The sequence below is a fragment of the Sapajus apella genome, unplaced genomic scaffold, assembly GCF_009761245.1.
Source record: "Sapajus apella isolate SASKATOON/1434 unplaced genomic scaffold, GSC_monkey_1.0 scaffold38, whole genome shotgun sequence".
NCBI lineage: Eukaryota > Metazoa > Chordata > Mammalia > Primates > Cebidae > Sapajus > Sapajus apella.
The window spans coordinates 21,616,662-21,628,530 of NW_022436978.1; the positions used below are offsets into that span (position 1 = coordinate 21,616,662).

General features: G+C 44.1%; 2 pseudogenes; both read right to left on the reverse strand.

Annotated features, from left to right (window-relative positions):
* Nucleotides 1-1,831: 1,831 nt before the first annotated feature.
* Nucleotides 1,832-7,452, reverse strand: LOC116565051 (annotated as a pseudogene).
* Nucleotides 7,453-9,850: 2,398 nt separating this feature from the next.
* On the reverse strand, nt 9,851-10,462 carry LOC116564675 (annotated as a pseudogene).
* Between the last annotated feature and the right edge of the window lie 1,407 nt (nt 10,463-11,869).

Genomic DNA, 11,869 nt, shown 5'->3' on the forward strand with positions numbered 1-11,869 from the left:
CCTTCCTTCCTTCTTTCTTTCTTTCTTTCTTTCTCTTTCTTTCTTTCCTCTTTCTTCTTTCTTCTCTCTCTTTCTCTCTTTCTTTACTTCCTTTTTTTTTTTTGGAGATGGGGGTCTCACTCTGTCACCCAAGTTGGAGTACAGTGGCATGACCTTGGCTCACTGCAACCTCTGCCTCCCAGGCTCAAGCAATCATTCCACATCAGCCTCCCAAGTAGGTAGGACCACAGGTGTGTGCCACCATGCCCAGCTAATTTTTTGTATTTTTGGTAGAGATGGGGTTTTTCCATGTTGCCCAGGCTGTTCCTGAACTCCTGAGCTCAGGCAATCCACCTACCTTGGCCTCTATTCTCTCCTCTGAGACAGAGTCTTGCTGTCTTGCCCATGCTGTCTCTAACTCATGAGCTCAAGTGATCCTCCTGCCTCGGCCTCCCATGTAGCTATGACACATACTATCATGCCCAACTAGCTTTCAATTTTTTTTGTTTGCCTTCAGCTTTTGACAGTTTGATTCGTGTGTCTTGGTGAAGTTCTTTTCGAGTTATACTTGAATGAGAACCTTTGAGCTTCATGGTTGTGGTTATCTGTATCTCGCCAAAGATCTGAGAATTTTTCAGAATTTTCCTTCCTTTCTTCCTTCCTTCTTTCCTCCCTTCCTTTCTTCCCCCTTCCTCCCTTCCTTCCTCTCTCTCTCTTTCATTGATTCATTTGTTCATTTGTTTCTTTTCTTCTCTGTTTTTTTCAGATGGAGTCTTGTTATGTTGCCCAGGGTGGTCTCAGCCTCCTGACCTCAAGCAATCCTCCCACCCCAGCCTCCTGAGCAGCTGGGGTTACAGGCATGTGCCACACACAGCTGGTGATTCTTTCTCCCTCCCTTCATCTCTCTCTCTTTCTTTCTCTCTTTCCTTCCTTCCCTCCTTCCTTCTTTCTTCTTCAGCTAAGACAGTAAACTAAGTGATTTACTGTATGCTTGTTACACTTGGCTACAAGTGAACACAGAAATGGTTCAGAATGCCACAGGTCCAGGGCAAAGAACAAATATGGACTGTTTTGGTTATGAGCTAGGTGGATCTCAGAGGTGGTCTCAGTGATCAGATGGCAGCGGAAGTTCTAGATCCGTTGAGACAAGCCCGAGATGGTAGCATGCAGTCCAGTAACTTGTACCAGCATCCCCATTCTCCAGCATTCCGTGTTTCTGTTCCTGTGGCCTCCACGGGTGCACAGGCTAGTGGATTCCTTGGACCTCTGCCTCATCTTTTCTTTTGTGCTTCAGCCTGTGCATTAACTTCTTCCTCCATTTAGTTTTCATGGCATGGAAGTTTCCAAGATGATAGTGCTAAGGCTGGGAGCTGGTGATTATTTCTTTAAATAAGCTTTTCCTCCTTTCCTTTGTCTTCTCATTCTGGGACTCCGATAATTCATATATTCTTTTGCTTAATGAAGCCCCATAAATCCTAAAGACTTTCTTCACTTTTTTCATCCTTTTTTCTTCTGAGACTGGATAATTTCAAAAGACCTGTCCTTGAGTTTATAGATTCTTTCTTCTGTTCAGTCGAGTCTGCTGTTGCATTTTATTTTATTTTATTTTATTACCTTTAACTCCTCTTTAATAAGATTTTTAGATTCTTTTCAGGAAAGTGGCTAAAACTTTTGTTTAAGGAACGGGGCTGATGACAGCAGACATTTAAGGCCATGTAATAATATTTATCCATTAGCTTTGTCTTCTTCCTGACTGTCTTACTGCCTCCTACCCATCAATCCCACCAAGACAGAGTATCTAACGCCAGGCTGTTTCTAGCCCTCCCTTGCAAGGACACACTGTGTATGTCACTCATGGCACTGCCTTTTGCATGTCTTCCTCAGGAGTTCCAGGGTCGAGGTCATCGTGAAAGCTAGTCATCACAGTGATGTTTCGGAAAAGGTAGGCCATGGACTGTCTGTTGTGGATCCTCCGAGTTGCTTCAGAAAGAATCAAACTGATATCCACAGTCTTTATCTTGAGACACTGCAGCTTCTGTACCTCATGAGGGATGGTATTAGTCACCAACACCTCATCTCCGGAGGACTCCTCAATCAGGCGGGAGGGGGGGCCTCTGCAGAAAGGACATCGTGGGTGGCCATGACATAGATCTTGTCAGCCCTCTCTGTGAGGATCTCCGTGGCAGCAACAGAACTCTCCACATCGTCAGTAATGTCATCCACGGTGATTGCGATGGGGCCTCCAGCAGCTCCAGCCGCAGTCATCAGCGGCAACCCAGGCCCGCTTGCGCAGTAGCGTTTTTGACCACGGGTGGAGGGTGGGGGGTGGTGGCGACCATCGTCCATGTCCAGCTCCGGCACTGAGCTTCCCCGGGGGTGATGGCCAAGCCCAGACACCGTCTCCCAGCACAGGACTGGGCCCTCTTTGCAGCTTCAGGAGACTTAGCTGCAATGACTGCATTTCTGTAGTTTGGAATTTCTTCCTGGGTATACTGAAGCAGGAAAGGTGAGGCTCTGAGGTTGTCCACGGGAAAGCTGAAAAAGCCTTGTATTTCCTTGTGATAAGGACCCACAGTGATAATGCGAGTTACAGCCGCCTTCGCAGCGTGGACGCTTGGAGCTTGCACACCGTGGAACCCTCTTCCTCCTGCTGCTCTGCTCGCTGCAGGGGAGGTGGGGGTGACCCCGGTGAGATTCCTGGCGCAGGAGCCTTCGGTGCAGAAGCCGTGAAAGCGTCTCCGTCGCAGCTGCGTTCATACCTCTGCGTATTGTCTGTGTAATCAAAGTATCTTGGCTGCAAACAGATTCTTTCAATCCAACTCTTGCTTCTCCATTGGTCTCTTCGTATTCAACAGAATTCCCCAGTTCAGCACCGAGGCGCTCGGGGAGGCGCTTGGCGGCTCCGTGAGGACTCAGCCGCGGGTGCCAGCGAGGTCCACGGCCCCGGGGGAGCGGGGGCAGCAGCAGCAGCTTCTGGGGCGTTGTCCGGCCCCGCGCGGGGCTGCACCTGAAGCGCTTCCGACCCGGAGACCAGCGATCGGGTGGGGAAGGCCTGAGAAACTCGGCGCGGCGGGAGAGCTCCGAGGTCCATGCCCCGCCTGCCCCACGCCCCGGACTGCGGCGGCCCAGCCCTCGCTGCGCCCCAGAGGCGAGGTCTTTTTTTGCATCTTTTATTTCAGTCATTGTATTCCTCAGTTCTAGGATTTCTGTTTGGTTCTTTTTACCTAGTTGTCTGTCTATGTTCTCTTATATCTTGTTGAGCTTCCTTAAAAACAATTAACCTGAATTCCTTTATAGGCACTTTGTAGATCTTCATTTCTTTGGAGTTGGTTCCTAGAAAATTTTTGGGTTCCTTTGGTGGCATCACATTCCCTTGCCTTTTCGTGGTATTGATGTGTGCGCATTGAGGGAGCCATCACTTTTCTGAGGCTCTGCAGACTGTTTTCAGTGGAAAGAGTCTTTTAACTGTGGGTGAGTGTGCGAGCATCAGCCAGGTGAGGTGTGGCAGCTGTCATTCTGGGGAGGACACAGTGGCACAGTCTCCCTGCAGCTCCGTAAGCTGAAGCCTCTATTGGCAAAGACACAGAGTTCTCAGGAGCCTCGGCTGCAGGTATCTGCAGTGCTGACAGTGGCCCCAGCAGTGGCAGCAAAGGGTGTTGAATACTTCAGTTTCAAAAGCTGCCAGGGTCCCTCTGATTTCATTCTACCTTGTGGGAGCAAAGTCCTAACTGAAAGGGTCTTTCTTGGCATCAGGTCTGGCATGTAGGCACATAGGCAACCACAGAAACACTGGGTTTCAGGGCAGAGGTGCTCAGAATGGCTGCAGAGACAGGGTTCTGGGTACAAGGGCATTTGGAATTGACATGCAGCCCAGGTCCTGGGGCATGGCCATGCTTGTTACAGTGATGGTGCTGGTGCCTTAGGCTTGGGTATCTGCCAGTCGCCCAGAGAGCTGGGTTCCAGGTCTCTGGAGTACACTGCAGCTTCTTGGGCTCCAGGGCATGTGACATAGCAGCAACTCAGGTCTCAGGGAGGTACCAAGGCAGCTCAGACCCAGGGGAAACAGGGAGCGGCGGCAGCATGATGCTGGGTGTGGTGGAGCGTAGAGCAACTCTGGCACGGGGACTGGGGTTTGGCATGCAGCACAGCAGCTGCTCCAGCCTCGTGGATGGTGCAGTACCACAGTAGCTCGGATCTCGGGGTGGAGATGAAGTGGTTGCTCCTTTCTTTATTTAGTAAAGATTTGGGCGAATACAGTTTTGGAAAATGCAAAAGCATAGTAATGTTAATATGGTTGCAAGAAAGTTCTGCAAGTAATGGCATCTTCTCTGCCTTCAATACACTGAGGCCAAGGAAGCAGTCTTCATGTGTCACCTACCAATGTTTCAATCAACTACGGACTAGATATTCCACAGTGATTCCATAGATTACAGGGAAGCTGAGAAACTCGTATCGCCAAGTGACTTCGCAATACGGTAGTGCAGCGTGTGTGGTGACGCTGGTGTGAACAAACACTGTGCTGCCAGTTGTATAAAAGTACAGCAAGACCATCGGGTAGATACAGTATACAATATTTGATAACAAGCAACTGTGTTGCTGGTTTATATATTTGCTACACTATGCTTTTTATCCTTATTTTCGACTATACTCCAACTTATAAAAAGAAAACAGTTAACTATAAAACAGCCTCAGCTGGCCTACGTGGTGGCTCACACCTGTAATCCCAGCACTTTGTGAGGCTGAGATGGGTGGATCATGAGGTCAAGAGATCGAGACCATCCTGGCCAGCACAGTGAAACCCCGTCTCTACTAAAAATACAAATATGAACCGGGTGTGGTGATGAGTGCCCGTAATCCCAGCTACTTGGGAGGCTGAGGCAGGAGAATCGCTTGAACCTGGGAGGCGGAGGTTGCAGTGAGCTGAGCTTGCACCACTGCACTCCAGCCTGGGGACAGAGTAAGACTCCATCTCAAAAAAAAAACAAAAAAGAAAAAAAAAAACAGTCCCAGCCAGGTCTCTTAGGAGGTATTCTAGAAGAAAGCATGGCTGTCAAGGAGGTGACAGCTCCATGTGTGTTACTGGCTCCTGCAGCCCTCCAGTGTAAACAGCAGGATGTGGAGGAGGGAGACAGTGATACTGATTATCCCGACCCCGTGCAGGCCTAGGCTGTCGTGTTTGTGTCTACGTTTTTAAAAAAATTTACAAAGTCAAAAAAAAATTTAATTGAAAGAAGCTCAGAGAATGAGGATATAGAGAAAGAAAATGTTTTTATACAGCTATACAGTGTGTCTGTGTTTTAAGCTAAGTGTTATTACAACAGAGTTGGAAAGTTAAATAATTTAAAAGTGTATAAGGTCAAAAAGTTACTGTAATCTAAGCTTAATTCATTATTGAAATAAGAAAATATTTTTATAAATTTGGCGTAGCCTACGTGTACAGTGTTTATGAGTCTGTAGCAGTGTGTAGTAACGTCCTAAGCCTTCACATTCACTCACCACTCACTGACACCCAGAGCAACTTCCAGTCTCGCAAGCTCCACTCATGGTAAGTGCCTATACACATGTACCATTTTTAATCTTTATACTGTATTTTTTTTTTTTTTTTTAAAGACAGAGTTTCAGCATGTTGGTCAGGCTGGTCTTGAACTCCCGACCTCAGGTGATCAGCCCGCCTTGGCCTCCAAAGTGCTTGGATTACAGGCGTGAGCCACCACGCCCGGCCTATACTGTATTTTTATGGTACCTTTTCTCTGTTTAGGAGCACAAATACTTACCATTATGATGTGATTGCCTACAGTACCAGTACAGTGCCCTGCTGTACAGGCTTCTAGCCCAGGAGCAATAGGCCATACCTTCTAGCCTAGGCTGTAGGAAGCGCTTGCACCTAGGTCTGTGCAAGTACATTCTATGATGTTTGCAAAATGACAAAATCACCTAAGGCAGCATTTCTCAGGATGTATCCCTATTGCTAAACAATGCATGACTGTAATTAGAAGTTATTTTCTAGTCACCCATAGTTGACTTTTTGAGGTGAGTAGTAGTCCTCTCATATAAAACAGCTATGGGATGCACAGGTGAAAACGGACTTTGAGGAGGGAAAATGGACAGAACGTTGGTAGCAGGATTTTAAATTTTAAATAAAGTAGGTATTTGCTTAGGATAGCCTTTCTGCAAGACAAACTGTCAATGCGTATTAAGAGCATCACAGCTCTTTGACTTAGATCCTAAAGATGCACGCAAAGATTAACGAATTAAAATTTTGTATGTGCCAATTATTTATATCAGAGAAAATTTATAAATATAATAATATATGATTAACTGAATTATGATCTAGTCACATAATAGAAGCATAATCAGTCATAAATATTATTTTTTATTTGGGAAAAACTCACTATATGCTAAATGTAAAGGTAAACTCACAAAATGAAAATGGAGTATGTGCCTTTCAAACGGAGATAAAGAAAAAAGTTAATACAAATTTTATGCAAAAACATTTATATAGCAATAATAACTGAAAAGATATACCAAAATATCAGCATTAGTTATTGCTCAGTTTTAAATTGTGGATACATTGGATTAATTTATAATTTTCAATATTCACCAAATTTTCTTTTTTTTTTTTTTGAGACAGAGTCTTGCTCTGTTGCCAGGTACCAGGCTGGAGTGCAGTGGCATAATCTCAGCTCACTGCAACCTCTGCCTCCCAGGTTCAAGCAATTCTCCTGCCTCAGCCTCCCGAGTAGCTGGGATTACAGGCATGTGCCACCATGCCCAGCTAATTTTTGTATTTTTTAGTAGAGATGGGGTTTCACCATGTTGGCCAGGATAGTTTCGATCTCTTGACCTCATGATCAGCCTGCCTTGGCCTCCCAAAGTGCTGGGATTACAGGCGTGAGCCATCGCGCCCAGCCTTTGCCAAATTTTCTTATAATGAACACATATTGTTTCTTTCTTTTTCTTTTTCTTTCCTTTCCTTATTTTTATTTTTATTTTTTTTGGGACAGGGTCTTGCTCTGTTGCCCAGGCTGGAGTGCAGTGGTGTGATCTCAGCTCACTGTAGCCTCAACCTCCCAGGCTCAAGTGATCCTCCCATCTCAGCCTCCTGAGTACTTGGGATTACCGGTGTGTGTCACTATACCCAGCTATTTTTTTGTATTTTTTGTAGAGACAGGGTTTTGCCATTTTACCAAGACTGGTCTCAAACTCCTGGACTCAAAGGATCTGCCTGAACTGGCCTCCCAAAGTGCTGGGATTACAGGCGTGAGCCACTGCACCAGCCCACGAACAGGTATTACCTCTATCACTAAGAGAAGATGTTTAAATAATACCAAAACATATAGTTAGTACTCCTTGATTGTTGCTTCTGATTTCAAGTCTTGAGTGGGAAAAGGGAGCATACCTTTGATGGAGCGTTCTATCACTTTTTCTACTACAACCACTGATTTGAGGGAAGTCACCCTCCAAGGACACCATAGTCACTCTTTGAAAATGACAAAAGTCTGACTACAGACGTCCCTTCCTTATTCTTCTACTAAATTCTAGAATACAACGGTAATTCTTTCCAAGGTCAAAAGCCCGTTTCCCTTACTGAAGGAAATTTTTTTAAAAAGTTTTTATCTTGGAATAATTACAGATTCACAGGAAGTTGCAAAGATAATACAGAGTGGTCCTTTGTACCCTTCACCCACTTTCCTCCTGAAGCAACTTTTAATTATGGATTATTTCATTAATTTTATTCTTTTTTTTTTTTTTTTGAGACAAGGTTTCACTTTGTCACCCAGGCTGGAGGTCGGTGGCAATGTTAATAGCTCAATGAAGACTTGACCTCCTGGGCTCAAGCAATCCTCCTGCCTCAGCCTCCCAAAGTGCTGGGATTTCAGGCATGAGCCACCATGTCTAGCCAATTTGGTTTTTTCTTATAGTTGAGATGAGTGCTGGGGAGCAGTGTCAGTTCTAAAGGCAAATCTAACAGTCTATTCTGTTTCTCTACTTTGAAAACACGGAAATCACTTTTTTCTAAGTTCCTACAGTTTATTCTGAGTCACAGATGTTTGAAAAGAAATTCCAGCCTGTTCTTTTATAAAGTTCTACTGCAATACCAACACATAAATGTATCCACTTGGTTGTAGTTTCGTTCAAGAGTGCATTTGTGCTACACTCCATTATATGAAATTACTCAGCACTGGCAATTACTCTCTTTGGCTTGGGTGGTCTAAAGGATGAGAAGAAAGAGGGTAGAAAAGATGATTTTGATTGATATAAATTAGGGCTTCTTTCCTGTCATCTTTGATTTGTTTGGCTTCATCAATTTGCAACACTGAGGCTTAAAAATAATAATAATTGGGCAGGCTGCAGTGGCTCATGCCTGTAATTCGAACTTTGGGAGGTCAAGGTGGGAGGATCACTCAAGCCCAGGAATTCAAGGCTTAGTGAGCTATGATTGTGCTACTGTACTCCAGCCTAGACGACAGAGTGAGACCTGGTCTCTTAAAGGTAAGTACTAATAAAAATAATACTCAATTAAGTCACATATTCTTTTTTTGACAGTCTTGCTCTGTCTCCCAGGCTGGAGTGCAGTACCACATCTTGGCTCACTGAACCACCTCCTCCCGGGTTCAAGTGATTCTCCGACCTCAGCATCTTGAGTAGCTGGGACTACAGGCATGCGCCACCACGCCTGGCTAATTTTTGTATTTTTAGTAGAGATAGGGTTTTACCATGTTGGTTAGGCTGGTCTTGAACTTCTGACCTTGAGTGATCTTCTCACGTCAGCCTCCCAAAGTGCTGGGATTACAGGCATGAGCCACCACATCCAGCCAAGTCACATATTCCTGATGATGAGATTTACACCTGATTTAAACAGACAAAACACTACATTTTTTGCCAGGTTGCTAAAGTGAAAGCGTGGCAGCACAGAAGCAGCAGGAGTCTTCGGTTACGTGTAACATCAGGGTACTGTGACCTGGAGTCCTGTTGCCCAGATTTCAACCACGCTGTCTTAGTCTGTTTTGTGTTGCTGTAACAGAATCCCAGACTGGGTCCTTTTTTTTTTTTTCCTTTCTTATGTCATTTGCACTGGAGCACAAACTCCAAGGCTCAAGTGATCCTTCCACCTTGGCCTCCCAAAGTGCTAGAATTACAAGCATGAGCCACTGCGCTTGGTTCAAGACTGGGTACCATATTAAAAAAAAGAAACTGATTTCTTATCATGCTGGATCCTGGGAAAGTCAAGGTCGAGGAGGCCTGAATTCGGCAAGTGCCGTCATATTGTATCATCGGACAGCAGGAAGTGGAAGGGCAAGCAAGGGTGAGGGCAGGAGACAGAGAGGGCTGAACTCACTTTTCTCACAGTCTGCACTAGTGATAATGAGCCCACTCCTACAATAATGAAATTCACCCAGTTATGAGGGCAGAACCCTCATGTCCTAATCAACTCTAACTCTAAATACTGTCACAGTGGCAATCAAGTTTCAACATTTTGGAGAGGACATTCAGACTGCCTCTGGTCCACCCAAACTCATACTAAATACTTTCATTACATCCCAATGGCCCCAAAAGGTTTTGACTTGTTCCAGTACCAGCTCAAAAGTTCAAAGTCCAGAGTCTGATCAAAATCAGATAGGGGTGGGCATCCAAGCACAATTCATGCTGAGGAAATTCCTCTCCATCTGTAAGTTTATGAAATCAGTAAGTTACATGCTTCCAAAATGCAATGTTGGAACAGATATAGAATGGACATTCCTTTTTCAAAAGGGAGAAAAGTGAAACTGGTTCACAGAAAATCTAAAACTAACAGTGAAAACAACAGTAAGTCTTAAACCTGGAGAATAATTTGTTGACCCTGTGTCCTGCAACGTGGTTCAACGTGGTTAAGGTAAAACACAAGTCAGACTTATCAGAATTGTCCACAGTCAGCCATGGTGATCTTCTTGCTGGCTTTGCCATTCCTGGACCCAAAGTGCTCCGTGGCGTCCACAGTATTCATGCCTTCTTTCACCTTGCCAGAGACCACATGCTTGCCATCCAACCACTCCGTCTTGGCTGTGCAGAAGAAAAACTGGGAACCATTTGTGTTGGGTCCAGCATTTGCCACGGACAAGATTTCAGGGCCTGTACGCTTCAGGACGGAGTTTTCATCATCAAATTTCTCCCCATAGGTGGACTTGCCACCAGTGCCATTACTGCATGTGAAGTCACCACCCTGACACACAAACCTGGAATAATTCAGTGAAAGCAGGAACCCTTATAACCAAATCCTTTCTTTCCAGTGCTCACAGCATGAAAGTTTTCTGCTGTCTTTGGAAGCATGTCTATAAACAGCTCGAAGGAGACGCAGCCCAAGGTTCACCATCGGAGGCGCTAAGAACACGGTGGGGTCGACCATGGCTGATATGGGGCTCCCGGCAGTGGCGGCCTCTGCAAAGCTAAGTTGTTTCTCTTGATTCTAAATATAACCTCTGTTAAGACTGGACAAAATTTTTACCTCTTACCAAATAATGATTTAAATATCTTTTTTTACTTTCTGTAGATTATTTAGATGGCTTAATTCCATTTTGATTTTAAGATAGCTTTTTCTTTTCTGATACTATCCTAAAAAGACTGATAGAATATATTAATTAAAGTGAAAATGTTTAACAAATTGTATTACAATCAATATAGTTTAAATAATTTTGAACCATCCTTTACCCATTCCCTCTCAAAGCTGTTTAGTCTCCTAAAATTGCAGAATCCAGCGCTAAAAAAAGGACATTAGGACTTTTCTGGTTCAGCCTCCTCATTTCGTAGTTATGGGCACATTGTCTCTGCGCCTTGGTCTCTGAAAATTTATAAAGTACACATTTGAAATTGTGAAAAACATGACTCTCAGAAAAATACAAAATGAGCACATATCAGTGGTATTCCCAGTTAATGAGGAATCCATCAGATGTTAAAGCAGTTCAAAGAGTAGCTGAGAATCTAGACTTATATAGGCAAACCAATTGATTTCCACTTAAGATTTAGAATGGGTTAACCCTCTAGCAGGGCCAAATACATAACCCTTGGGGTTCTGCTTCTCTGGATAAAAATTATTTATACCCCTACTGACAAATACAGTCCATTCTTATTATTTACAGATCCAATATCTGTGAATTTGCTCACATACTACAGTTTATTTGTAACCCCTAAATTAATACTCAAGACACCTTCGTGCTCCTTTGAGGCCGTGCACAGAGCAGTGAAAGATCTGAGTTGCCTGATGTGCCCACTCACAGTTGAGTTCGAAAGAGGTGGCACTACCTTCATATGTCAGGTCTCATACCATAACCAAATGTCTTTCTGCCATCTGTACAGTGCCGTGCTTTTTGCATCTTTGTGCTTTTTGTTGGTGATTTCACTGTTTTCAAATGGCCCTCAAGCACAGGGCTGAAGGGCTGTTTAGTGTTCCTAAGAGCAAGAAATCTGTGATGTGCCTTGAACAGAAAACATGTGTTTTGTTCAGGCATAAGTTATAGTACTGCTGGTCATAAGTTCAGTGTTAATTAATCAACTATACATAATATATATAGCAATCTATCTATCTAGATTAAGTATCTTTAAACAGAAACATACATGAAACAAGGTTTTGTATTGATCAGTTGGCAAACATTTTCTATCTGAGGCTTATTTTTGCTGTAGAAGAAACGGTTCTGTATTTGCTGACTCAGTGTTCACGGCGGCTTCATAGAACGTAACTACCTTGAATAGTGAACCCAGTTGTAACTACAGGTTAGTCTCTGCCCCTGCAGCATTACGAAATAGCCTGTAAATAGAAAGCCAAGACTAGCCCTGTACCATATGTCAACCCAGTATTTCTTTTGCTTATTTCCATTTGGGTAACATTTCTGGCAATATTTAATTCGCTTTGTAAAAT